Below are 26611 nucleotides of genomic sequence, written 5' to 3' on the forward strand. Positions count from 1 at the left end.
TCGCCGGAGGGCTTCTTTACGCACACCATGGAACTGACCCAGTTGGTTGGTTCCGTCACTCTGGAGAGCACTCCTTGGTCCTGGAGGTCCTGCAGCTGCTGCTTGAGGCGGTCCTTGAGGGGTGCTGGGCCTCTGTTAGCTGCATGAACCACAGGCGTGGCGTCTTGTTTGAGAAGGATTTTGTAAGTGTATGGAAGCGTGCCCATGCCTTCGAAAATGTCGCGGTGCTGGTCGATGATGGCATTGAGTTGCGCCCTGAAGTCCGCATCCTGGAAGGCAGACGTGTCCTCTGGAGAGAGAGAGTGTACTCGTTGAACAAGATTTAGGAGTTTGCACGCCTGTGCGCCTAGCAGAGAGTCCTTCGAGGAGCCCACGATCTCGAAGGGAAGGATGGCTTTTCGCGAGTTTGGCGTCACTTCGAGTTGGCATGAACCGGTAGCAGGAATGACATTACCATTGTAGTCCACTAGTTGGCAGGTTGACGGAAGAATGGTTGGTTTAACCCCAAGTGTCTGAAAGGCTGACCACGCTAGGAATTAGCGGAAGCACCAGTGTATCGGCGGAATCGTATCTTGGATCGGTTGACCGTCAGGGTGGCACACCACTCGTCGTCTGGATCAGTGCTGTGTACCGACAGCGGCTGGTGGTTTTGATTCAGGGTCAGCCTGTTCTTTGTTATAACAGCGACTCAAAAAGTTTCCCTCGGGTCCTCGGTGTCACTGGTCTGCGGGAAGTCGGAATCGGACTCGGTTTGGGGGCAGGTAACTGCTTGTTGCAGGGTTCTTCGGAGGTTTATTTCATTTCCTGGTTCAATTTGAGGCATTGTGCTGTCATTCCAGCTGGAGTTTAAGCAGGTGAAGGAAGGTTGTTTTACAGCTTTAAAAGATTATTTCGTTGATTTGGGACGTTTCCCCTTTAAGTGGGCGTGGTCCGGGGCCTCTGACATCATGACGCGCATGACGTAGCACGTAAGAGGCGTTTGCACATGCGCAGATCGCGGTTCCTTTACGGATGGCCGATTTCGTGATTGCGCATGCACGGCGTCACGCAACTGCGCAAGTGTAGTCCCTTAGGAAAGATGGCCGTCGACCAAAATCATTCTCTGCTCCGGGTTTCGGCCTCAAGGTGAGTACTGACGCTTCTCTTACCTTTCCTTGCTGGTTGGAGTGTGATTTCCTCACAGTGTTTGCCGAATTTGTCCAGGACTGCCTGGAAGTCGCTCCTGTTTTGCCCCTTGGAGAACTTGAATTTTTAAAAGATTTCTTCTGCTCTGGCACTGGCGATGGTGAGGAGAAGCTCTGTTTTTTCAGGATCGGCCAGGTCTTCTTGTTCGTCTGCCAGCAGGAAGATTTCAAACCTTTGTCGGAACGCCCGCCAGTTTTCGCGGAGATCGCCGTGGCACTGGAGCTGCTGCGGAACTCGGATCTTGAACATCTTGCCTGGGGATCGTTGCTTGTTGTCACTGTACGCTGAGGTGCCGGCGATGCGGAGCGGCAGAGCGGGTTCATGTTCTCCATACTTCAGGATGCCGGAATGCTGATTAGTTGCAGGCGGGTCCCAGAAGTGCTAGCATGCAACCCAACTCCTGGTACCATGCTGTGTTGGGTGTTCTGGATCACAAACAGGTCACCAACACTGGAAGTGGTGCAACTCTACTGTTTTTTCAGGTTAACTATATTAACATACTTGAACTGTGGGTAAATTCAATACCAGCTTTAACTGTTGACCCTTGCCTAGTCCTAACCAGGTGATGCACTCAGCACATGGTGAATGTCTGTGTTGCAGGCTGTGAGGTCTGTGCTCCGAGCTGGCTGCTACTAGAATGAGCGGGAACTCTCGTGTCCCCTGTCTTTATAGTGCGTGTGCTCTCACTGGTGATTGGCTGCGGTGTTGTGTATGCTGATTGGTCCCACTGCATGTCCATCAGTGTGTTTGTGTGTGTGTCTGCACCATAATATACTGGTGTATATTATGACAGGTGGGAGCAGGAGAATTCAGAGGGTCAGCACAGGGAGCGACTGTGAGGTACCTGGGTGATGTACCGGGAGATGCCAGGTTGTATAGGCAGCGTTGGGGACTCTGACAAGGATTGATTACCCGCTTTATGAGGGAAGAAGACCCACACACAGGGGAAGATGTGGGCAGTTAGAATGAACTCCATCCTTCCCCCTGCGCCCTACAGGCTGCATTTGCAGCCATAGAGCATGAGCTGTCTGAGAGTGCAAGTCCACTGGTTATGGAAGCCAGGCTGTCAGGGATTGGTGCACAGGTGGCTGGCTGTTCAAGTTGGAAGACTCATTTAATCCGCAGCCCACGCGACCCAGGGGAATGAGGGTGCCCTCTCAAGATGAAGTTGGCTGTAAATTGCAGACTTCACAAGTGTCAGGTGTGCCTCACCTGCCACAACCCGGAGGCAGTTGCCTGATCAACTCGCTGATCCTTGTGCCAGTTGAGTCAACATTGTAATGCATGAGTGTGTCACTGATTGCCGCCCAAAAGCCTTTGGAAGCTTGAAATCCAAGGCTAACACTCACATCTGCATAACAGAGAGGTGACACAGGTGTGGCGCCCAATGCAAAGTGTTATGGCGAATGCGTTCACCAGCCACCCCGTTCAGGATGACAGGTGACAGCATCTTGTTCCCCTGTGTGATTAAAACACATGTCCATTGATTGCACACAAGAGCCCTCACTCCTTACCGTTTGGGGGTGGGGAGGTCATGCAGTCCTCTGAGGCTCTCGAGGGTTGAAGCTCTTCATTCCAATGGATTTCAGGGGTAACTGCGGTGATTGGCCATTGTTTGATCGGGAGGAAGTGAGGCTCTTTTGAAAGATGGTCAGATAGAGGGATGCGTATGGGTGGATCCTGAGGGCTGTGGATCAGGGCATTGTCAGGACTCCTCACCGCTCACTCTGATGTTCCCTTCCAGTTTTTGAATCAACGGAATCATGGAGCCAGAAGAGCGGACAATTCTTTGATAGCTGTCAAGCAGCAGTAACGACATCGATGCGAGGCTGAACGAGGCCAGGATCAGTGCCCTGCAGAGTAGGGTGAAGTGGGGCAATTGAAATAATTGGCCCGTAACTTGCTGCTTGCGGTGGGGAGCCACGGGCCGCTGATTTTGAAATAAAAATGTGCGCACTTACCTGCGCTCCGATGTTACGGCGAACCTTCCTCTCTCTTCGGCAGCCTGGGGCGCCCAGTGCCCCCCTATGACGCGGCCAACTTGGGAACGCCCATTAAGGGCAGGCATTTAAACAATAGATTTAGACAGAGAACAACAGGCAACTATTTTCACAAGTGTTTTAAAGGTATGTAGATATTTTTAAAAACATTTTTTTGATCTTTCTTTTAAACATTGTTGTTTTCGTGCTTTTGATTAAAGATGATTATTTATAAGTGAATATAGATTTGGTTTATGTTTTAAATCTGTGAAATTATTTAAATCTGCACTATATTATATAATTTTACATGTGGCATGCTTAAAAATGTTTGTATGTTTTAATTTCGGATTATGGTCATAAGATTTTAAAAGTCCCCCAGGTCATTTTGCAGTCACAGTCCTTGTAACATCTGATTGTCTTTGATTTTTGTCTGTAGAATCACTGCAGTGCAGAAGGAAGCCATTCGGCCATCAAGTCTGCACTGGCATTCTGAAAGAGCACCCTACCCAGGCCCAAGCCCCATAACCTCACCTAACCTTTGGACACTGAGGGGCAATCCAGCAAAGCTAATCCACCATTCCACACATCTTTGGACTGTGGGAGGAAACCGAAGCACCTGGAGAAAATGGCGGCACACAGTGGTTAGCACTGCTGCCTCGAATGTGCAAGGGACTCGGGTTCAATTCCGGCCTCGGGTGACTGTCTGTGTGGACTTTGGACTGCAGTCTCCCCATGTCTGTCCATTGCCAGCGAAGCAGAGGATCCCGCTGACGGAGAATCCAACCCGCAGTCTCTGCAAAAAGGGACTTCGCTCCTTCTGATAACAGCTTGAACTTTTAGACTGATGAATTAATCCATTCCACCTCCAGCAGAATGGACCCCTGTGCATTCTCTTTTCAAATATTGGCAGAGTTAAAGAAGGCAGCTCAAAAACATTGCGGAGACAATTTTAAAATTGAGCACAAGTTAGGTACAATAATTTAATGGGTTACCATTGAAAATAAATAAAAGATTGTTGAAAGGAAAGGAGGTAAAAATGAACAAGCGTTAATGCCTGGAATCAAGTTGGGATGTTTGATTTCTGCTTGAATAATATTATAAGAATACCTTTTGGGACGGTAAAGTCTGTCAAAACAAACTGAATAATATGGTAACTAATGCAGATGTGAAAATAGGAAAAAAATGTAGGGAAAATGTGATGTGTTTGGTGTTCTGGATCACAAACAGGTCACCAACACTGGAAGTGGTGCAACTCTATTTTATTATAACGTTAACTATATTAACATACTTGAACTGTGGGGAAATGCAATACCAGCTTTAACTGTTGACCCTTGCCTAGTCCTAACCAGGTGATGCACTCAGCATATGGTGAATGCCTGTGTTTCAGGCTGTGAGCTCTGTGCTCCGAGCTGGCTGCTACTAGAATGAGCGGGAACTCACCTGTCCCCTGTCTTTATAGTGTGTGTGCTCTCACTGGTGATTGGCTGCGGTGTTGTGTATGCTGATTGGTCCCACTGCATGTCCATCAGTGTGTGTGTGTGTCTGCACCATAATATACTGGTGTGTATTATGACATCCCCCCTTTTATATAAAGAATATGTGCCTGCGTGACAATAAATATTGTGTAGTTAATGTACCTGACTATGTATGTGCGTGTGATGGTCATGACTATGTACATGAGGCTAATCTATTTACCAGGGAAGGTGCCTGGTGCCGAGAAATAGGGTGTCACACCAACAACGAAATGAACATTATATACAAACTACTGGAACGATTAAACAGGATAACAGAACAGAGCAAAGAGTCCAACATTGTAAAGCTCGTCTGTGAGGTGGACGACGAATTCTGGTTGACCGCGTCAAGGGTGGGTCAGGAGCCACCGGCTGAGGAACGGGCTGGGCTACAGCAGAGTGAGGAGGATGCAGAGTATTCGGAATCTCCACATAGTCCAGGTTGGGGACAACAGGAGGGCGTGGCACTGGTGGAGGATCACGTAGCGAGCGTGGAACGAGACGAAGGGCACGCCGATTGTGGCGGCGAATGGAACCATCTGGCAGACGAACCAGGAACGAGCGGGGAGACACCTGCCGAAGAACCACAGCAGTTGCAGACCAGCCACCCTCCGGAAGATGGATGCGGACGTTGTCATCCGGCGCCAGAGCAGGGAGATCAGTCGCCCGAGCGTCATGCGCCGCCTTGTGTTGTGCACGAGACTGTTGTATCCGCTGAAAGACCGGAACGTGGTCGAGGTCTGGGACGTGAATGGACGGCACCGTGGTCCTGAGGGTGCGACCCATGAGCAGCTGGGCTGGTGACAGGCCCGTGGAGAGTGGGGCCGAATGATAGGCCAGCAAGGCGAGGTAGAAGTCGGATCCTGCACGGCAGCCTTGCAGAGGAGGCGTTTGACGATGTGGACGCCCTTTTCCGCTTTGCCATTGGATTGGGGGTGCAGGGGACTGGGTGTCACATTCACAAAGTTGCACCTCCTGGCAACGTTGGACCATTCCTGCCTCACAAAACAGGAGCCTTTGTCCGACATCACAGTGAGTGGGATGCCGTGACGAGCAAAGGTCTCCTTGCAGGCACGGATGACCGCCGATGATGTGATGTCATGCAAACGTACCACCTCCGGGTAGTTCAAAAAATAGTCTACAATTAGAACATAGTCCCTGTCAAGCGCATCGAACAGGTCAACGCCTACGGTAGACCAAGGGGACGTGACCAACTCATGGGGCTGTAGGGTCTCACGTGGTTGGGCCGGCTGGAACCGCTGACAGGTGGGGCATTGAGCACTGTGTTGGCGATGTCCTCATTGATGCCGGGCCAGTACACAGTCTCTTGGGCCCTCCGTCGGCAATTCTCCATGCCAAGATGGCCCTCGTGTTGCTGTTCCAAAACGAGCTGGCGCATGCTGTGCAGAATCACGATGCGGTCCAGATTCAGGAGGACACCATCGACTACTGCCAGATCGTCTCTAATATTGTAGAATCGAGGGCATTGGCCCTTGAGCCACCCGTCTGTCATGTGGCGCACGACACGCTGTAGTAGGGGGTCAGCCACAGGCTCACGCCGAATGTGGATAAGGCGTTCATCCGTGGCTGGCAGATTGGAGGCCGTGAAGGCCACATGGGCGTCAACCTGCCATACAAAACCCTCTGGGTCACACGGGGTGTTGACTGCCCTGGACAAAGTGTCGGCTATGATCAGGCCCTTGCCCGGGGTGTATAGGAGCTGGAAATCCTACCGCTGGAGTTTAAGCAGAATGCGCTGGAGGCGAGGGGTCATATCATTCAGGTCTTTTTGTATAATGTTGACCAGCGGCCGATGGTCGGTCTCGACAGTGAGTTGGGGGAGGCCATACACGTAATCATGAAATTTGTCGACCCCAGTCAACAGGCCCTGGCACTCCTTTTTGATCTGCGCGCAGCGCTGTTCCGAGGGGGTCATTGCACGTGATGCATATGCAAAGGGTGCCCATGATGAGGCCTCATCGCGTTGCAGGAGCACCGCCCCAATGCCGGATTGGCTGGCATCCGTTGAAATTTTTGTTTCCTTCGTGGGATCAAAAAATGCCAATAAAGGGGCCGTAGTAAGCTTGGTCTTAAGCTCCTCCCATTCGCACTTGTGGGCGGGAAGCCATTGGAAGTCTGTCGTCTTCGTGACCAGGTTCCGGAGAGCTGTGGTATGGGAGGCGAGGTTGGGGATGAACTTCCCCAGGAAGTTGACCATGCCCAAAAATCGGAGGACCGCCTTCTTATCCTCTGGCCATGATGGCTGCCACCTTGTCTGCATCCGGCCACACACCCAACCGGGAGATATGGTCCCCTAGGAACTTGAGTTCCGTCTGGCCGAAGGAACATTTGGCTCTGTTGAGGCGAGGGCCTTGGTCCCGTTTTGTTTGAAAACGCGCTGGAGGCGACTGATATGCACCTGCAGGGTGGTGGACCAAATGATGATGTCATCAACACAGACGCGCACACCCTCAATGCCCTCCATCATTTGCTCCATGATCCGGTGGAATACTTCTGATGCCGATATAATCCCAAACGGCATCCTGTTGTAGCAGTATCTGCCAAACGGGGTATTGAAGGTCCACAGCTTTCTGCTGGACCTGTCTCGTTGAATTTGCCAGAATCCTTTCGAGGCGTCAAGTTTGGTGAAGATGTTGGCCCGAGCCATCTCGCACGTGATCTCCTCGCGCTTGGGGATAGGGTAATGCTCCCTCATTATGTGGCGATTCAGATCCTTTGGGTCAATGCAGATCCGGAACTCGCCGGAGGGCTTCTTTACGCACACCATGGAACTGACCCAGTCGGTTGGTTCCGTCACTCTGGAGAGCACTCCTTGGTCCTGGAGGTCCTGCAGCTGCTGCTTGAGGCGGTCCTTGAGGGGTGCTGGGACTCTGCGAGGTGCATGAACCACAGGCGTGGCGTCTTGTTTGAGAAGGATTTTGTAAGTGTATGAAAGCGTGCCCATGCCTTCGAAAATGTCACGGTTCTGTTCGATGATGGCATTGAGTTGCGCCCTAAAGTCCGTATCCAGGAAGGCAGATGTGTCCTCTGGAGAGAGAGAGTGTACTCGTTGAACGAGGTTTAGGAGTTTGCACGCCTGTGCGCCTAGCAGAGAGTCCTTCGAGGAGCCCACGATCTCGACAGGAAGGATGGCTTTTCGTGAGTTGTGTGTCACTTTGAGTTGGCATGAACCGGTAGCAGGAATGACGTTGCCATTGTAGTCCACTAGTTGGCAGGTCGACGGAAGAATGGTTGGTTTAACCCCAAGGGTCTGAAAGGCTGACCACGCTAGGAGATTAGCGGAAGCACCAGTGTCCAGGCGGAATCGTATCTGGGATCGGTTGACCGTCAGGGTGGCACACCACTCGTCGTCTGGATCAATGCTGTGCACCAACAGCGGCTGGTGGTATTGATTCGGTGACAGCCTGTTCTTCGTTATAACAGCGACTCAACGAGGCTCCCTCGGGTCCTCGATGTCACTGGTCTGTGGGAAGTCGGAATCGGACTCGGTTTGGGGGTAGGTAACTGCTTGTTGCAGGGTTCTTCGGAGGTTTATTTCATTTCCTGGTTCAATTTGAGGCATTGTGCTGTCAGTCCAGGTGAAGGAAGGTTGTTTTACAGCTTTAAAAGATTTTTTCGTTGATTTGGGATGTTTCACCTTTAAATGGGTGTGGTCCGGGGTCTCTGACGTCATGGCGCACGTGACGTAGCGCGTAGGAGGTGTTTGCACATGCGCAGATCGCGGTTCCTTTACTGATGCCCGTTTTCGTGATTGCGCATGCACGGCGTCACGCAACTTCGCAAGTGCAGTCCTTTTAGAAAGATGGCCGCCGACCAAAATAGTTCTCTGCTCCGGGTTTTCGGCCTCGAGGTGAGTACTGCCGCTTCTCTTACCTTTCCTTGCTGGTTGGAGTGTGTTTTCCTCACATTATTTGCCGAATTTGTCCAGGACTGCCTGGAAGTCGCTCCTGTTTTGCATCTTGGAGAACTTGAATTTTTAAAAGATTTCTTCTGCTCTGGCACCGGCGATGGTGAGGAGAAGCTCTGTTTTTTCAGGATCGGCCAGGACATCTAGTTTGGCTGCCAGCAGGAAGATTTCAAACTTTTGCCAGAATGCCCACCAGTTTTTGCGGCGATCGCCGTGGCACTGGAGCTGCTGTGGAACCCGGATCTTGAACATCTTGCCTGGGTATCGTTGCTGGTTGTCACTGTACGCTGAGGTGCCGGTGATGGGGAGCGGCGGTGGCGGGTTGATGTTCTCCATACTGCAGGATGCCGGAATGCTGATTAGTTACAGGTGGGACTCAGAAATGCTGGTATGCAACCACTCCTTGTACCATGATGTGTTGGGTGTTCTGGATCTCAAACAGGTCACCAACACTGGAAGTGGTGCAACTCTATTTTATTATAAGGTTAACTATATTAACATACTTGAACTGTGGGGAAATGCAATACCAGCTTTAACTGTTGACCCTTGCCTAGTCCTAACCAGGTGATGCACTCAGCACATGGTGAATGTCTGTGTTGCAGGTTGTGAGCTCTGTGCCCCGAGCTAGCTGCTATTAGAATGAGCGGGAACTCTCCTGTCCCCTGTCTTTATAGTGCGTGTGCTCTCACTGATGATTGGATGCAGTGTTGTGAATGCTGATTGGTCCCACTGCATGTCCATCAGTGTGTGTGTGTGTCTGCACCATGATATACTGGTGTATATTATGACAAAATGGACACAACATACAAACCTTTAAGAGAACTGGATTTGATCATCTGGCCATCGCCTGAGACATAGGGCAGGATCTACTGGTCACTTTGCATCTAAAATGCATCACTTTTAGATGCAGGGAAATCCCTCTTTCGAGATCATAGAATCATAGAATTTACAGTGCAGAAATCTAGTGCAGATCTACCCAGCTCACCATGCCTCGCGAGACCTTACGTGATCTCACGAGGCGTCGCAATGTGAATCCTGCCCATTCACTTTCTGGTATATCTGCATATTAGAGCGAGACAGCTAGCCTCACTCTAATGTACATTCCCGAGATCTAACCAAGGTGTGGGCTCCACCTCCCTTGCCTTGGATACCTCGGTCAAGGCTATTCAGTGTCTCCTCAAACTGGGACCAGATGGAAGGGCGCTCGTGGGGGGTCTCCCAGGGGATTGGAGGCTCCTATAACATAATATAATAATAATATAACAATCATGTATTGTCACAAGTAGGCTTCAATGAAGTTACTGTGAAAAGCCCCTAGTCGCCACATTCCGGCACCTGTTCGGGGAGGCTGGAACGGGAATTGAACCCACGCTGCTGGTCTTGTTGTGCATTACAAGCCAGCTGTCTTAGCCCACTGTGCTAAACCAGCCCCGAGTGCATGCCCGCTTGGCAGAGTTGTATCCGAGCACTGCTGGTGTGACCTGTGCACTCTGCCACTCACCTGGCACTGCCCCTGGTGCTGTTTGGCAATGCCAGGTTGCTAGTGCCAACTTGGCAGTGCCAACCTCTACTGGGGGCAGTGCTCGGGTAGACCTCTGGGGATCCCCCATTGGGGTTGGGTTTTATTTTTGGGAGGGGAGGGGAGCAGAACTGGATGCTGATGGTCGTATGGGGTGAACCCCTAAAGCTTCTTGAGGGGCAACCCCTGTATCTGAGGGGGCTGCTGGGGAAATTTGTTTCTGTGATGATTGGGGTGCTCATTTTAAAGGACACCCTGACCTCTGTGGCACCAGCCTCGCCAGCTCTGTCAGGCCCCACCCTGCCACAGTGATGGCACAGACCACGCTCCATAAATTTACTTTTCAGAGTGACTCAAAATCTAGACTAAGAACCTGGCTGTGCAGCTGGAGAGCTACATGCAGGGTTTCAGTCAGTGTCTGGCGCTCACAAAAAATATTTTAAAAATACCACCTACAGGAACTGTACAGAGGGAGGTAAGCAAAGATCTAGAGTCAGAGAATCCTTTCACATGTGTTAGGGTCCTGGAGGCGATCCCAACAATTTGGAATTCGCAAAACTGTGAGGACAGGATACTTTGCCACCGGAATGCCCAATACCTATCTTCTATGTGAAAACAAACGTTAATTTACACACAGAATCAATGACATTAGCAACAAACAGCTCTACAGTGAACAATTAAAACATTCCTGAAAAGAAAGGAAAAACTACAACCTACTCCCGACATGTACACCTATTTTTATTTTTTCCAATTAAACCAATATTTTTCAAAGACCACTTCTATAATAATAAAAATGTAATAATAATCTTGATTGTCACAAGTAGGCTTACATTAGCAATGAAGTTACTGTGGAAATCCCCTGATCGCCACATTCCGGCGGCTGCTTGGGTACTCAGAGGGAGAATTCAGAATGTCCAATTCACCGAAAAGCACGGGTTGGATTCTCCGATTTTGCGGCTATGTCCCCACACCAGTGTGGGAACGGTGGCGTTTTATGACAGAAAAAAATGGGGTAAAACGGCCACCGATCCGCCGTTTGGCTGGGGGCCAGCAGCCAAGCAGCGTACAGCACCCGGCTCTAGCTGCCCATATGGCCTGGAGAATTGCCGGGTCCGTGGCCGTGCATGTGCACGGCAGTGGCCAACATGGCGCCGGCCGCTCGCGGAGCCGGCACACGATATAGTGCCCCCTTTGGCCGGCTCGCGCATCCCGGACCACCACCCCACAGTGCCCCCAGCCCCTGATAAAGTCCCCTCTGCCCGCATGTAGGCCCTCTCCCGGCTGCGGCGGTGCTGGACTGAATCCGCAGCGGCCACGCCTAGTTCCCGACGGGTGAGACCATGAGTGACCCACGCCGTCGGGAACTCGGCCGGTCGGGGGCCGAGCGTCGGGGGGCAGGACTTAGGCAATGTCCTGAGGCCGTCGATACTTGGTGTGGCGTACTCCCAGTGTACACCACTTTGGAGGGGGTGGAGCATCGTGAATGCGGCGCCACCCTTGATTTGGTTGCCATCTTTGATTCTCTGGCCAATCGCCGAACGCGATTTTGGCGCTGGTGACCGGAGAATCCAGCCCCACATCTTTCGGGAGTTTCTGGGAGGAAACCTAAAACCCATGCAGATATTGGGAGAATGTGCAGACTCCGCACAGACAGTGAACCAAGCCAGGAGTTGAACTCAGGTCCCTGGCGCTGTGAAGAAACAGTGCTAACCACGGCACTATTGGACATGGGGCGATGGCCAGGGCCCGCATGGGGTGCAGGGCTAAAGATGTCCTCAAACCTATTTAAGTTTGCAGATAACCAGCACTGAAGTGTGAAGACCTCTCCCACCATGGGTCTGACATTCTCTCACTATTGTGGTGCCTAGGGCAGGTCAACATGATGGTCACAACTTTCTTTGGCAGGGCGCTAAAGTGATTGACCAGATGCTGAAGGAGAATGATGATGACTTTCAGTGAGGACAGAGGACTGTAACTCTTATCCTCTGCGAGATGTCTGACTCCTGCCTGACAGTGAGCTAAACGTGACCTACTACTGAACAGAATGATCTCGTGAGCTAGAGGCAGAATGACACATCTCAGCAGCTACTTCCTCCTCTGAGGTCAGGGGTCTGGTATTTTGTCCACCAACTGATGAGGCGGACAGACTCTCACATTATTCCAGCTAACTACCTCCTCATAACAAGAGATTGCTGGCACACATGAGAGGATTAAGCATTGCTGTGGTGGGGGGGGGGAATCTTCCATGAATGGGGGGGGTTTGCTGGGGAGGGGAGGAATTGGGGGGTCGCGCCAGCAGTGGCATGGTTTTACTGCATCGTCAGTGTGAGAAGTTGGCGAGACGTTGCGCTTGCATTCTCTCGATGCCCATGGAGGAAGCGCCAAGTTAGCACAGGGGTTTGCGAAGCATGGCTCCATTACAGGACAATGTGAAGCTTCTTTGTGGGTGAACAAAGTGAAATTTAACACAAGTAAAGGTACATGTTCATAGCTCCTTGAAGGTGGAGTCGCAGGTGGACAGGGTGGTCAAGAAGGAATTCAACATGCGAGGTTTTATTGGTCAGAATATTAAACACAGGAGTTGGGACGTCTTGTTGAAGTTGTACAAGACATTAGTAAGACCACACATGGAATACTGTGTTCAGTTCTGATCACCCTATTATAGGAAGGATATTGTTAAACTAGAAAGAGTGCAGAAGAGATTTACGAGGATGCTACCAGGACTTGATGGTCTGATTATAAGGAGAGGCTGGATAGGCTGGTACTTTTTTCCCTGGCGTGTAGGAGGCTGAGGGGTGATCTTAAAGAGGTCTATAAAATAATGAGGGGCATAGACAAGGTAGATAGTCAACATCTTTCCCCAAAGCTAGAGGAGTCTAGAACTAGAGGGCATAGGTTTAAGGTGAGAGGGGAGAGATACAAAAGAGACCAGAGGGGAAATTTCTTCACACAGAGGGTGGTGATCATCTGGAACGGGCTGCCAGAGGTAGTGATAGAGGCGGGTACAAATGTTTCCTTTAAAAAACAGTTAGACAGGGCAGCACGGTGGGTTAGCCTTGCTGCCTCACGGCGCCGAGGTCCCAGGTTCGATCCTGGCTCTGAGTCACTGTCCGTGTGGAGTTTGCGCATTCTCCCCGTGTTTGCGTGGGCATCACCCCCACAACCCAAAGATGTGCAGGGTAGGTGGATTGGCCACGCTAAATTGCCCCTTAATTGGAAAAAATGAATTGGGCACTCCAAATTTATTTTTAAAAAATAGTTAGACAATTACATGGGCAGGGTGGGTATAGAGGGATATGGGCCAAATGCGGGCAAATGGGACTCGCTTAGTGATAGAAACTGGGTGGCAAAGAAAAGCTGGGTGAAAGGGCCTGTTTCCATGCTGTAAACATCTATGACTCTATGACTCTAAGTAAATTATTACAATGGTGATTTATTTCCACCACCCCACAGTGCCCCACCTGGTGTGTGTATCATTTTTTGCTCCTCCTCACTCTCTTGCTACATCTAGGATCCTACAAACCCAGAATCCACAGCTGAGGTTGAGGCGTTCTGCTGACTTCAATGCCCTGCTGCTTAAGATTACCTTGGAGGGGATCTCCTGGAGGGATGGGACATAGGACATAGAACATACAGTGCAGAAGGAGGCCATTTGGCCCATCGAGTCTGCACCGACCCATTAAGCCTTCACTTCCACTTCCACCCTATCCTGGTAAGCCAATAACCCCTCCTAACCTTGAGGTCCGGCCCCGCCTTCAGGCAGCACTGGTGATGAAGTGGGGCTGGAGGTGTATCGCTTACAGTGAGAGGGGTCTGTCAGATGGGCTGGATATCCCAGGCTGCATTCCCGCTGATCCTCTTCATTTTGGGTGCCTGGGGCTCCACCTTGGGATGGAGAGCAGGTGGAGTGAGATCCAGAAGCCCCGCCATCCTATGACACTGACGCCCGTGGATCCCCACCAGTGCCTGCACCATGCAGTTGAAGCCCTGCACCGTGGCGTTCATGCCCTCAGCCATCAAGATTTTGAGCAGCGATCTCCCACCATGGAGTGCATGCCCTGTGGATGCCACCCTTGCAGTATTGGTCTGGTTGCATCTGAGTGACTGTACCATATCCTCGGACAGAAGACGATGGGACCCCTCCAGTTGGCATTTCAGTCTGAGGAGGGATTTTAACATCACTTCCCGATATTTATGACTCTGCCTTTGGAGCTCTAGCAGTTCTGTGACAGTCGGACCCAGGGGCAAGTGATCGGCCTGGGGCTCAGCAAAGCCCCTGGGTTTCGTCATCCCTCTGAGTGCGAGATCCCTGGCACATCCCTGCCTCCACCTGCTGCAGATCATTAGTTGTGAGGTCACCAGTGAGTGACCCAAAAGTCTGCCTACCAGTTATTCCCACCAAGGTGCAAGTATCAGCACTGGTGGACGGTTCGGGTGACAGGTGTGATGCCTCTTTAGTGCTGGTCTCTGGGATCTCTGCCTTGGAGATGCCCAGGTCTGTGATCTCCAATGGCTGGGAGGATGGTCCTGGCTGGTCTGCTGATTGATCTGCAATGGAAGGAAGATGGAATTAGTTGGGACAGGGAACACTGATAGGAAAAAGGTCACTGATGCAAGGCTTGCACCATGGCTTGATGTGTTGAGGGTTCTCACCTGTGTCTTTGGCCTAACCTATCTTCTGCACATGTGCAGTCCTGCTCCTCGCTGGCAGTCTGAAAAGCTCATTCCTCAAATGGGGTTAGGGTCTTGACTCCGTCACCACTCTGACCGGCTATGCCTGTTCATGCCTGTTCTTGCTCGAGTTTGTCCTGCAATGAGACAGATGGGGAGAGTGTAGACGGGAGTCGGGTCACGGCAGATGGGAATCGTATGCAAGGGAGGTGAATGGGAGCAGGCATGTGAGGGACACCAGAACTACTGGAAGGATAATGGGGAGTACTATGACTCTCGCCCGGTGGGTGGGAGTGAGATCACCGTGGAGGTGAGAGGGCTGTTAATGGGTGCTGAGGGAGACATGAGGAGGCAGACTTACCCTTGTTGCACAAAGGAGTTCATTCACCTTCTTACAACACTGCAGACCCGTCCACCTTTGGAGAGAGTTGGCGCTGATCGTGGCCGCAGCCTCCCAGGCGGGGTTGGTCACTTTGCTGACTGGATGGCTGCCTGATCGTGGGTAGAGGGTTTTCCGCCTCTGCTCGAGCCCATCAAGAGGTTTGCTGAGGGGTCCCTCTGGAATTCGCGGTGCCACCCCCCCACCCCAATTGGACATGGAACAAGTGCTGGGTAGTGCCGGCGAGGCGTTTAAATGGTGCACCCCACTGATTGCAGCAATTAAGTTGTGGCAGGGTCACGGAATCAGTGGCAGGCCGCCATGGGCCAGGTGTGAAACTCGTGAAAAAAAGCTTTTCCTTAAAGAGGCTGACTACACGGTGAGTTTTCTCACCAATGGAATTCTATCCGGTTTTATCACCGTAACCGACACTCTGAAAAAATTGTGGGAGAATTCCGTCCTCTGATTCATTGACGATTCTGCCTCAGATGTGAGGGAAGCCACACTGATTTATATTTTAATTTTTTTCCCTCTTTGTGATGAAGTATCCATCTAGAAGAGCAAGGTCAACGGACAGATGAGAACCCTGCCACTTTCAAGTTACACATCATTCTGACTTGGACATCTACTGGTGTTCTTTCATTGTCGCCGGGTCATTGTTTAACCTGCATCAAACCGACTGTCGTGGTTCAAGAAGCCAACTCACCGGCCTTTCTTTGTCAAGAGCAATCGGGGGCGAGTAATAAATACTGGGCTTGCTGGTGACTGAGTATATCCTAAAAGTGGTCCAGCAGAAATCAGTACCCTTAAACCCACAAACTGACATTTCATGGGAAAACTTCCCGGCCCGTGAAGTCTCTGTGTTACAAGCCCACATTTTATTGTAATAAAGGGATCATTTTCAACATTGGCAGTCGGAAAATCGGACTACTCCTCATGTATCAAAAGCCGAGGAAATAAACAATGCATTTTCTAAAACTGTAAGCAACAGGAGGCCAAAGTAAAGGCAAAACCTTCAGTGAAACATCAAATAGCACTGTTGTGTTATGCTTCTTCACGTAGCATAAGCTGCGTCCTTGATGTATACTCTGACAAAGGAAGGTTCAGACTTGGAGATAGGTTTAACACATTTATTGAACATTTAACAATTCTCCTACTTGGGTTCGACTCTCCTGCTAATCTACCTATAGTAACTCAATCTAACTAACCGGTCTGCTCTAATCCATGCGGTGGGTGTGATGTTTCCTGATCTGCCCCTGTGTCTCTGAGTGTCGCCTGTGGAAAAGAGAAAGAGCATGTGTGCCCTGTCCTTTTACATGGGTAACCCCCTTGTGGCAGTGTCACTTCTGGGTGTGTCTTGACTGCCCATTGGTCGTGTCCTATCTTACTGACCTATTGGTTGAATGTCTGTGTGTCATGATGTCTCTGGTGCTCCCTCTAGTGTTTATTTAGTCCCAGTGTATTTACATTAACCCCTTATGTATTTACAGTGTCCTAGTGTATCTACATTAACCGCTTGTGTATTTACAGTGATGCATATCACCACAAGCACGATGGGATGTTAACATTTGTTTTAACTCTGAAAATGGAGGTAACACAATAGAGTTCTGACTGTTTTCTTCACATGAAAAAGCGGCAACAAGAGCTTTTAATGAGAAAATGTATGAAATGTTTCTTGTGATTGATAAGTTCAGCCTTTAATTGGCCCCAGGAACTGTAAGTTTGGAAGTGGAATTAAAATTGTGAGAAAGTAGCAATGTTACCAAAGCTGCTTGAGGCTGCTACTCTGTGGGCCTCCGCAGCTGATCAAGGACTGCAAATCTAATTAAATTCAACAGCTTTGCAACTCAACCCAGTTCCTGGGCTATCAAGGTACCATTTATCCTTTCAGAGGCTAGTTGAGCCGTCCTTATTTAAATAAATATTGTTTATCTACCTTCAGGATGCCGTAAAGTGATTCATAATAAATGAACTGTTGTTTTGTGGGAGAAAATGTCGGACAATTTTGTCATAGCAAGGTCCCACAAACTTTGAATGTGGTAAAATGTGGTGTTCTTTGTGTTGCTTAATTTAGGATGGTTGGCGTAGAGTTCACAAAGACCACAAAATAGCTTAAACTTAAACAAAGCTATAAGATTATTAACACTATTAACTTGGATTTGACAATTAGTTCTAAATAATACACAGTTAATTGTTAATCTTAATACTGGTATAAACTATGATCTGCTCGAACTCACACTAATAATACTTTTGACTGTCTCGAGCTGACTCCTGGACTATTCTCAACCCAAAGCCTCAGCAGATACTTGTATCTGTAGCTCCCTCTAGTGGCTACTCTAGACATTTCATTAACCCTTGGCAGTTCTTACAGTGATGATAATACCACATAATGACCAGTTAAAGGATGGAAGCAAGCCAAAGGAAATGCAGAAGTAACGCGCAGGGAGATCACACCTAGAAAAGGAAAATTGAAGTAGACTAAAACGCAATTTTACTCAGATAGGTGGATTTCTCCAGTCCATCTTGATAAACAAGTAAAATAAAAATAAAAACTGAAATAATTTGCTTCAGGAAAAAAAATAGAGAGTGAAGAAAATTTGTCACAGCCTAAAAAATCAAGCACCCAAGATCGAATGAAGTGCCTAACTTCTCAGCTGCCTATTTTTCTGCACACAAACTTAAAGAAGGGAAATCTGCAGTCTGTACATCACAATGAGCCTCTTGGATATGGCAAAGGTGGTGACAAACATGTGGTTTAGTAATCAATGTATCACCATTCCTTTTAATCCCTTTTTTTCCAGATAATTGCTTTTTAAAATCCCATTTCTGTCCGAAAGATAAACTGAGTGTAAAATGGAGACAAATATATTGAGAGATTCACCTGAAACAATGTGCGGTGATGCAAAGGAAAATTAATTAAGCGCCAATCAAAATCATAAACTGTACAGAGCAACGTAACGGAGAGGATGAAAGTTGGGCAATGAATGATTGATTGGATGAAGAAATATGGCAACGTTTTCCTCAGTACATGGTATGCCACCAAATTGTAAAACTATTTATAAAGCCAAGTTTTAAAGTAAGTTTTGTAACGTAACAGACGGGGGATATTCCTCTCCGAGGCGAATAGTTGCGAGAGTATAGGCAGTTTAGCTAATGGGCAATATTTTCCAGGGCTGTGTTTTGCACCGGCGGAGGCGGCCCATCATTGGTCAATGGCTGGATTTTCCAGTCCCACCGCTGTCAATGGGGTTTCCCATTGTTCACGCCCTCTGTCACCGTGGAACCCACGGCAGGGGCTTGCCATCAGCGGGACCGGCCCGAAAATCCCAACTGGATGATAAGAGTATGATCTGCTGCTCAATTGCAGAATACAGAGGTGGCATTGTGCTCTCCGCTATCTGTGTGGAGTCTGCACATCCTCCCCGTGTGTGCGTGGGTTTCCCCCGACAGTCCAAAGATGTGCAGGTTAGGAGGATTGGCTATGATAAATTGCCCTTAGTGTCCAAAATTGCCCTTAGTGTTGGATGGGGTTACTGGGTTATGGGGATAGGGTGGGGGTGTTGACCTTGGGTAGGGTGCTCTTTCCAAGAGCCGGCGCAGACTCGATGGGCCGAATGGCCTCCTCCTGCACTGTAAATTCTATGATTAGGGGAAAGTGGTGTGGTTAACTGCATTAAAATGTTGCAGCAGAGAGATTGAGAAGTGGTGTACCACTAGACAATGTCACGTAACTTTGCTGGGGATTGCTTCTATTCTGTAGCAAGGGCCTCAATTCGATCAGAGATTATTATACAGAGGTAAAACTATTGGATCTCTTAAGTTCTGTGGTTAATGCTCAATTTGGTGGTATGTAAACACCTCACTGTCAAATATTCACCTCTAGATCTTGCAAAGAGTCTTAATTTTGCACACTGCCATCCTTCTTTTGTGTTATCTGTATGGCCTTGATTATAACAGCATTTCTGAACTCATGCCCAGCTAAAGGCTTTAAAGTATGACCTGCATTATCGTACATTTTTGGCTTTTCATCAGAAATGTTTCATCTTTAACATCATGGACGCCTTTTGCTGATGAGCTCTCACTCCCTGCAAACTGAAATATGACCTTCCACACACCATGGCTGTTACAATAAAAAGAAACATGTACGCGTATGTGGTAAACCTCTGTTACACCTTTAATAGGTGATGTAAGGTAGGACCTGGACTACAGGTTCACCGGTTCCCTGCCTGCTGGCTCCGCCCAGTAGGCAGAGTATAAATATACGTGTCCTCCATTCAGCAGCCATTTCGCCAGCTGCTGTGGGAGGCCACACATCTTACTGCAATAAAGCTACAGTTGTATGCAACTCTAGTCTTTGTTCAATTGATCGTGCATCAATTTATTGCTCCAAGATTTTCCAGAAGATGGACCTCCGGATCAAGCCGATCGCCTGCAGTTGGATCCGCAATCATGCGATGCCAAAAAGGACTTTAATCACTAGCTAGCTTGCTTCGAGGGGTATATCAACTCAGCGACCATACCTGCTCTGGAGGCTCAGAAGATAAAGATCCTATGCTCAAGGTTGACCTCCAACGTGCTTCTGCTCATCCAGGATGCCCCGAACTACGCCGACGCCATGGCGCTTCTCAAAGAACACTACGCACAGGAGACGAACACGCTCTTCGCCAGGCACGTACTCGCCACTCGCTCTCAACTCCCTGGTGAGTCCATAGAAGACTTCTGGTGGGCCCTAATCCCACTCGTCCAGGACTGTGACTGTCAGGCCATTACGGCCATTGAACATTCAAACCTCCTTATGCGGGACGCGTTCGTTACGGGGATTGGGTTGGACCTCATATGTCAAAGACTGTTAGGAGGGGCCACGCTCAATCTAGCTGAGACAAAGAAGCTAGCGCTCTCGATGACGGTCGCCTCGCGCAACAGTCAGGCCTGCCCCCCCAGCCGCGCGGTCCATCCCTCCTACGCATCGTGGACCCCACAGACGGCCACCCCAGCGGGGGCCTTACCCAGCCAGTACGCCTGCACCACGCGCCAGCCCACGCACCCCGGGGGTCCCCGATGTTACTTCTGCGGCTAGCAGAAACACCCTCACCAACGCTGCTATCCAACGCAGTCGCCGCTATCACCCCCAACCCCCTAGCCTACACACAATGGGCACCGCCATCTTCATCTCCCCGGACCACGTGCAGCCAGTGGGCGCCGCCATCTTCTCCCCCTCAGTCCACGTGTGCCCCATGGGTGCCGCCATCTTGTCCAACACCTGCAACGTGCGGCCCATGGGCGCCGCCATATTGTCCCCCGCAGGATCTTCAGGCACCGCCACCTTGTCTCCCCCACGGGGCATGGACACCGACAGCATTCCAGGACCTGGGCCCCCCAGGCTCCCCATCATCCGACGCCAGCGACAACCGACCACAACTCACCTCAGTGACGATCGACCAGTCTCGTCCGCACAGCCTGGCTACCGCATCGACCAGCATGAAAATCAACGGCCACGTGACCACTTGCTTGCTGGACTCTGGGAGCACCGCAAGCTTCATACACCCGGATATGGTAAGGCGCTGCTCCCTCGCGGTACATTCGGCCAACCAAAGAATCTCCCTGGCCTCCAGATCCCATTCCGTCGTGGTCCGGGGGTACTGTACGGTCACACTCATGGTCCAGGGCATAGAATTCAGTGGCTTCCGCCTCTACGTCCTCTCTAACCTCTGCGCTGTTCTACTGCTAGGCCTGGACTTCCAGTGCAATCTCCAGAGCCTAACCCTCAAATTCAGCGGTCCCCCACCACCCCTCACTGTGTGCAGCCTCGCGACCCTAAAGGTCGATCCGCCTTCTCTCTTCGCAAATCTAATCCCTGATTGCAAACCCGTTGCCACCAGGAGCAGACGGTACAGCACCCAGGGCAGGACCTTCAGCAGGTCCGAGGTCCAGCGGCTGCTTCGGGAAGGCAGCATCGAGGCCAGCAACAGCCCCTGGAGAGCCCAAGTGGTAGTCGTTAAAACCAGGGAGAAACACAGAATAGTCGTGGACTACAACCAGACCATCAATCGGTACACACAGCTCGATGCGTACCCCCTCCCACGCATATCTGATATGGTCAATCAGATTGCACAGTATCGGGTCTTCTCAACGGTAGACCTCAAATCCGCCTACCACCAGCTCCCCATTCGTAAATCAGACTGTCCATACACTGCTTTTGAGGCGGACGATCGTCTCTATCACTTCCTTAGGGTTCCCTTCGGTGTCACTAACGGGGTCTCGATCTTCCAAAGGGTGATGGACCGAATGGTCGACCGGTACAGTTTGCGGGCCACCTTCCCGTACCTAGACAACGTCACATCTGCGGCCATGACCAGCAGGACCAAAGTTCTCTGACGCGAGGCTCCCCGCTCGTTCCTGGTTCGCATGCCTGGTGGCTCCATTCGATGCCCTCCATCATCTGTTCCATGATTCTGTGAAATACCTCGGATGCCGAGATGTTGACAAACGGCATTCTGTTATAGCAGAACCTGCCGAAAGGAGTGTTGAAGGTGCACAGCTTCCTGCTGGACTGAACCGGTTGGATCTGCCAAAAACCCTTCGAGGCATCAAGCTTTGTGAAAATTTTAGCCCGGGCCATTTCGCTCGTGATCTCTTCCCGTTTGGGTATGGGGTAGTGTTCCCTCATGATGTTGTTGTTCAGGTCTTTCGTGTCGATGCAGATCCGGAGTTCGCCAGAGGGCTTCTTAACACACACCATGGAGCTGACCCATGGCGTGGGCTCCATGACCGGGATATCACCCCTTGGTCCTGGAGATCCTGCAGCTGCGCTTGAGGCGGTCTTTGAATGGTGCTGGGACCCTGCGAGGTGCGTGAATGACTGGGGTGGCATCCGGTTTGAGCCGTATTCTGTAGGTATAGGGCAGTGTGCCCATGCCCTCGAATTTGTTGTGGGCGAGGAGCGAGTGGAGCTGTGCCCTAAATTCTGCTTTCTTGAAGTCTGTTGTGCCTTCTGGAGACAGAGCGTATACCCGCTGAACGAGGTGGAGAACCTTGCATGCCTGTGCGCCTAACAGAGAGTCCTTCGATGATCCAACTATCTCGAAGGACAGTGTGGCCGTGTATGTATTGTGTGTCACCTGGAGCTGGCAGGATCCCATGGCTGGGATAACATTTCCGTTGTAGTCGACCATCTTACAACGGGATGGCCGATTTGGTGGTCTGACCTTCATAGAAGGCTGACCATGCTATTAGGTTGGCGGAGGTACCAGTGTCCAAACGGAATGTTATTGGTGATCGGTTGACCATTAGGGTGGCACACCATTCATCATCCGGATTGACACTGTTCACTGGCATCGGCTGGTGGGTCCTGCTTGGAGACATCCAGTTCCTGTCAATGACCGCAACACGGAAGGCGTCCCGGTCGTCTGTGTCACTGGTGTGGATATCGTCCGGGTATGACTCGGAGTACGGAGGCTGAATGATCCGCACGTCCCAGCGAGGCTGTCAGAATTGGAGAGCGTTGGCAGGTTGAGTTGCTCGACAGCAGGCAGCGTAGTGGCCCATCTTGCCACAGCGGAGGCATTGTCGGTTCTTTGCCGGATATTGCCGCTTTAAATGTGCGGATCCACAGTTGCCGCATGTCGTGACGTCATGGCGTTCGTTGCGCCATCGCGCATGCGCAGTTCGGTCCCGCGTAGAGCGTGCCTGCACATCACGTCGCTCTGCGTCGATGTCTCTTTTGGCGTGTACAAGCATGGGAGGCCGCGGAAAGCACGCAAAATGGCCACCCTCGTCCGGGACGCGGGCCGGGAGGAACTCGATCGCCTGGACCCTCCCGGCCTCGTAGGACCCCAGCCGTGCCGATTCGGCCGCCTGGAATTGGGAGTGGCGGCTGGTCGCGTTTTCATGGAGGACGCAGGCTTCGATGGCGGTGGCTAGGGTGAGGCTTTTAATTTTGAGGAGCTGCTGGCGTAGGGTGCCCGAGGTGATCCCAAAAACTATATGGTCCCGAATCATGGAGTCGGAGGTGACCTCGTAACCGCAGGACTGCGCGAGGATACGGAGGTGTGTTAGGAAAGATTACAGGGGATCCTCATTCATGAGCGATGAGCTGCGTCAGTTCCTGCTCAGCAGGGGTATCACCTCCAGCAGGACGACCGGCTATAACCTCTGGGGAAACGGGCAGGTAGAGAGGGAGAACGGGACGGTATGGAGGGCCGTCCAACTGGCCCTATGGTCCATGAACCTCCCAGCCTCTCGCTGGCAGAAGGTCCTCCCTGATGCACTCCACTCCATTCGGTCACTGCTGTGCACCGCCACTAACAACACACCCCATGAACGCATTTTTGCCTTCCCCAGGAAGTCCACATCTGGGGTGTCGCTCCCGACTCGGCTCGCAGCTCCAGGACCAGTCCTGTTCCGTAGGCACGTCCGACTCCACAAAGGGGACCCGTTGGTGGAGAGGGTGCAATTGCTCCATGCAAACCCCCAGTATGCCTACGTGGCGTACCCCGACGGCCGCCAGGATACTGTCTCCCTCAGGGACCTGGCACCAGCAGGTTCCACACACACACACCCCTCCGACCCGGCCCCACCCTCCCCTCCCCCGGCGCTCCCAGCATTAACCCCACCAGGACCATCCGTCCTTCCCCTGCCCACGCTCGAGGATGAAGAGGATTTTGGCATGCTCCTGGAGTCACCGAACATCAGGCCAGCATCGACATCGCCGCCACCACGACGTCGCTCCCAGCGGAACATGAAGGCACCGGACCGGTTAAACCTCTAACTGGTCCGCCGGCTTCAAAAGACATTTTTTTCTGCTCAAATACTGTAAATATAGATTTATTGCTGTATATAGTTCTCCACCACCCCCGCCGGACTCACTTTTAACAGGGGGTGAATGTGGTAAACCACTGTTACACCTTTTGTTAGGTGATGTACGGTAGGACCTGTACTACAGCTTCGCCGGTAGTCCCTGCTTGCTGGCTCTGCCCAATAGGCGGAGTATAAATATGCGTGTCCTCCATTCAGCAGCCATTTCGCCAGCTGCTATGGGAGGCCACACATCTTAGAGCAATAAAGCCTCAGTTGTATCCAACTTTAGTCTTTGTTCAATTGATCGTGCATCAGCGTATTTGGGTTACTGCCTGTGATGTGAACCCTTTTCTGATCAAGACCTTGACTAGTCAATGAATAAGCACTCTTTTACACCATATTTTAGGTTATAAATCATGAAACAAGTTTACTAAGCTAACAGACAAGGACAGGAAGAGACAATACTGCACTTTGAGCTGCGGTATTTGTCACGTGGCAGGCCAGAACCCTACCCCGCCCGCCAGATTAAAAGGCAGAAGGTCCTCTTTAATCGCAGGAGCCCAGAGGGGAATTAACAGATAACTACATACAGAACTGAACAATGGTCTCCTGAAGGGAAGGTTTTCTCAAGCAATTTTCCATAGATTAAATAGCTGAGGGGAAGATTATCAGGAAATGCATTGATCAATACTTTGAAATTAGAACATGTTAAGGCCATCTGGGTCCCATTGATTCAATTAACCATCGACAGAGCAAAGCAAGTAAAAGAAGTTAGAATTAGCACACAAACACATGAAAAATCCTTCTCATCACAGCCAATATCAGGTTCTTAGCGATTTTGTAAGAAGATAAATTTAAAAGGGGAAACTCTCAACGTGTTTCATGAGTGGCGTGCAACTTTGTTTTTGGCCCAACGTTCGATTCACCGGGCCATCGGGATTCCTGCTGACAGGCAACAGTGTCTTTTCTTTTAGAAATTTAGAGTACCCAATTATTTGTGTCTCCAATTAAGGGCAATTTAGCGTGGCCAATCCACCGAGCCTGCACATCTTTGGGTTGTGGGGGTGAAACCCACGCAGACATTGGGAGAATGTGCAAACTCCACACGGACAGTGACCCAGGGCTGGCATTCGAGCCCAGGTCCTCAGTGCCACAGTCCCAGTGCTAACCACTGCACCGCATGCCGCCCGCTCAGCAACAGTGTCTCAGGTGGTTCAGGATTTCATAGTCGATCGCTGCTGACCTCTACAGCCTCCTTGAAGAACAGAGGGCCAGGTGGGCACGCGTGATTAGTGGCCATCAAAGTCACCACAACGCTGAATTTCTTTGCCTCAGGTCCAGTCCAGGGATCTGCTGGTGACAACTGCGAGCTTTGTCAATGTGCTGCTCACAAGTATTTCCCACATGACCAATGCCAAGTTTGCCAAAGCTGTCACTTCCGTCCACTTTGACATGAATTAAGCCAGTCTCACTCAGTTTTGCTTCGATGATTGAATTCCCACATTGACTGCATACTTGTCGCAATCAAAGTGCCCCAAATCAGCTTGGACCATTTATCAGTCATGATGTGGAGATGCCGCTATTGGACTGGGGTGGGCACAGTAAGAAGTCTTACAACACCAGGTTAAAGTCCAACAGGTTTGTTTCGAATCACTAGCTTTCAGAGAGCAGCTCCTTCCTCAGTGAATAAAGAGGTGGGTTCCACAAACATGCATATTTTCTCTGTCAGACATGATGTTTCTTCAGTCGAATCATTCAGCAGCGATTTCAGTCGAATCATTCAGCAGCATCATGTCTGGCAGACGAAATATGTGTGTTTGTGGAACCCACCTCTTCACTCATCTGAGGAAGGAGCTGCGCTCCGAAAGCTAGTGATTCGAAACAAACCTGTTGGACTTTAACTTGGTGTTGTAAAACTTCTTACTATTTATCAGTCAGAAGGGATTCAGCTCCATCAATGCTAAGCTCATTTGTGACCACCAGAAAGTAATCATGCATGTCTGTGCAAGATATCCTGAAAGCTGCCACAATTCCCTCATGCTGCAACAGTCACATCGTCCACAGGTTTTGCACCTCTACACAGCATGAGACCCTATACCCTTGGACAAAGGGCTAATCGAGCAAGCCCAAGTGCGTACCTAATGACTACCATGAGGAGCTGTACCAGAGATGCAGAGGACAGGCACAAGAGGAATCACATGACCACAAGGGTGCTCATTGAACACTCTATTGGGTTATTAAAGATGGTGATCAGGTGCCCGGTCACATCTGAGGGAACGCTTCAGTGTTCCCTCAGTTGGAACAAGGGTCTCCAAAGTTATTGTGGTCTGCTGTGTATTGCACAACATTGCACTGCAGAGAGACCTGGAGCTACGTGAGGATGAAAGCACAGACCACTCCACATCCTCGGAGAATGAAGTTGAAGAGAAGAGCCAGCTATGTCCGTGGTGCATGCAGTCACTCACCAGGCTCTCAGGGAAGCCTGCACTAGCCTCATGTAGACACTTGTCAGCTCATTTGAATGTGTGCGGCCAGACTACAATACCATTCGAATCCCTGAACAACAAAAATCATTCCCAGGGCCAAACATTCAACCTTTACATTCACAGCCTTTTGTAATCTTCCAATCCAGTCAAACCATTC

Source organism: Scyliorhinus torazame, chromosome 11 (genome assembly GCF_047496885.1).
Source record: "Scyliorhinus torazame isolate Kashiwa2021f chromosome 11, sScyTor2.1, whole genome shotgun sequence".
Classification (NCBI taxonomy): domain Eukaryota; kingdom Metazoa; phylum Chordata; class Chondrichthyes; order Carcharhiniformes; family Scyliorhinidae; genus Scyliorhinus; species Scyliorhinus torazame.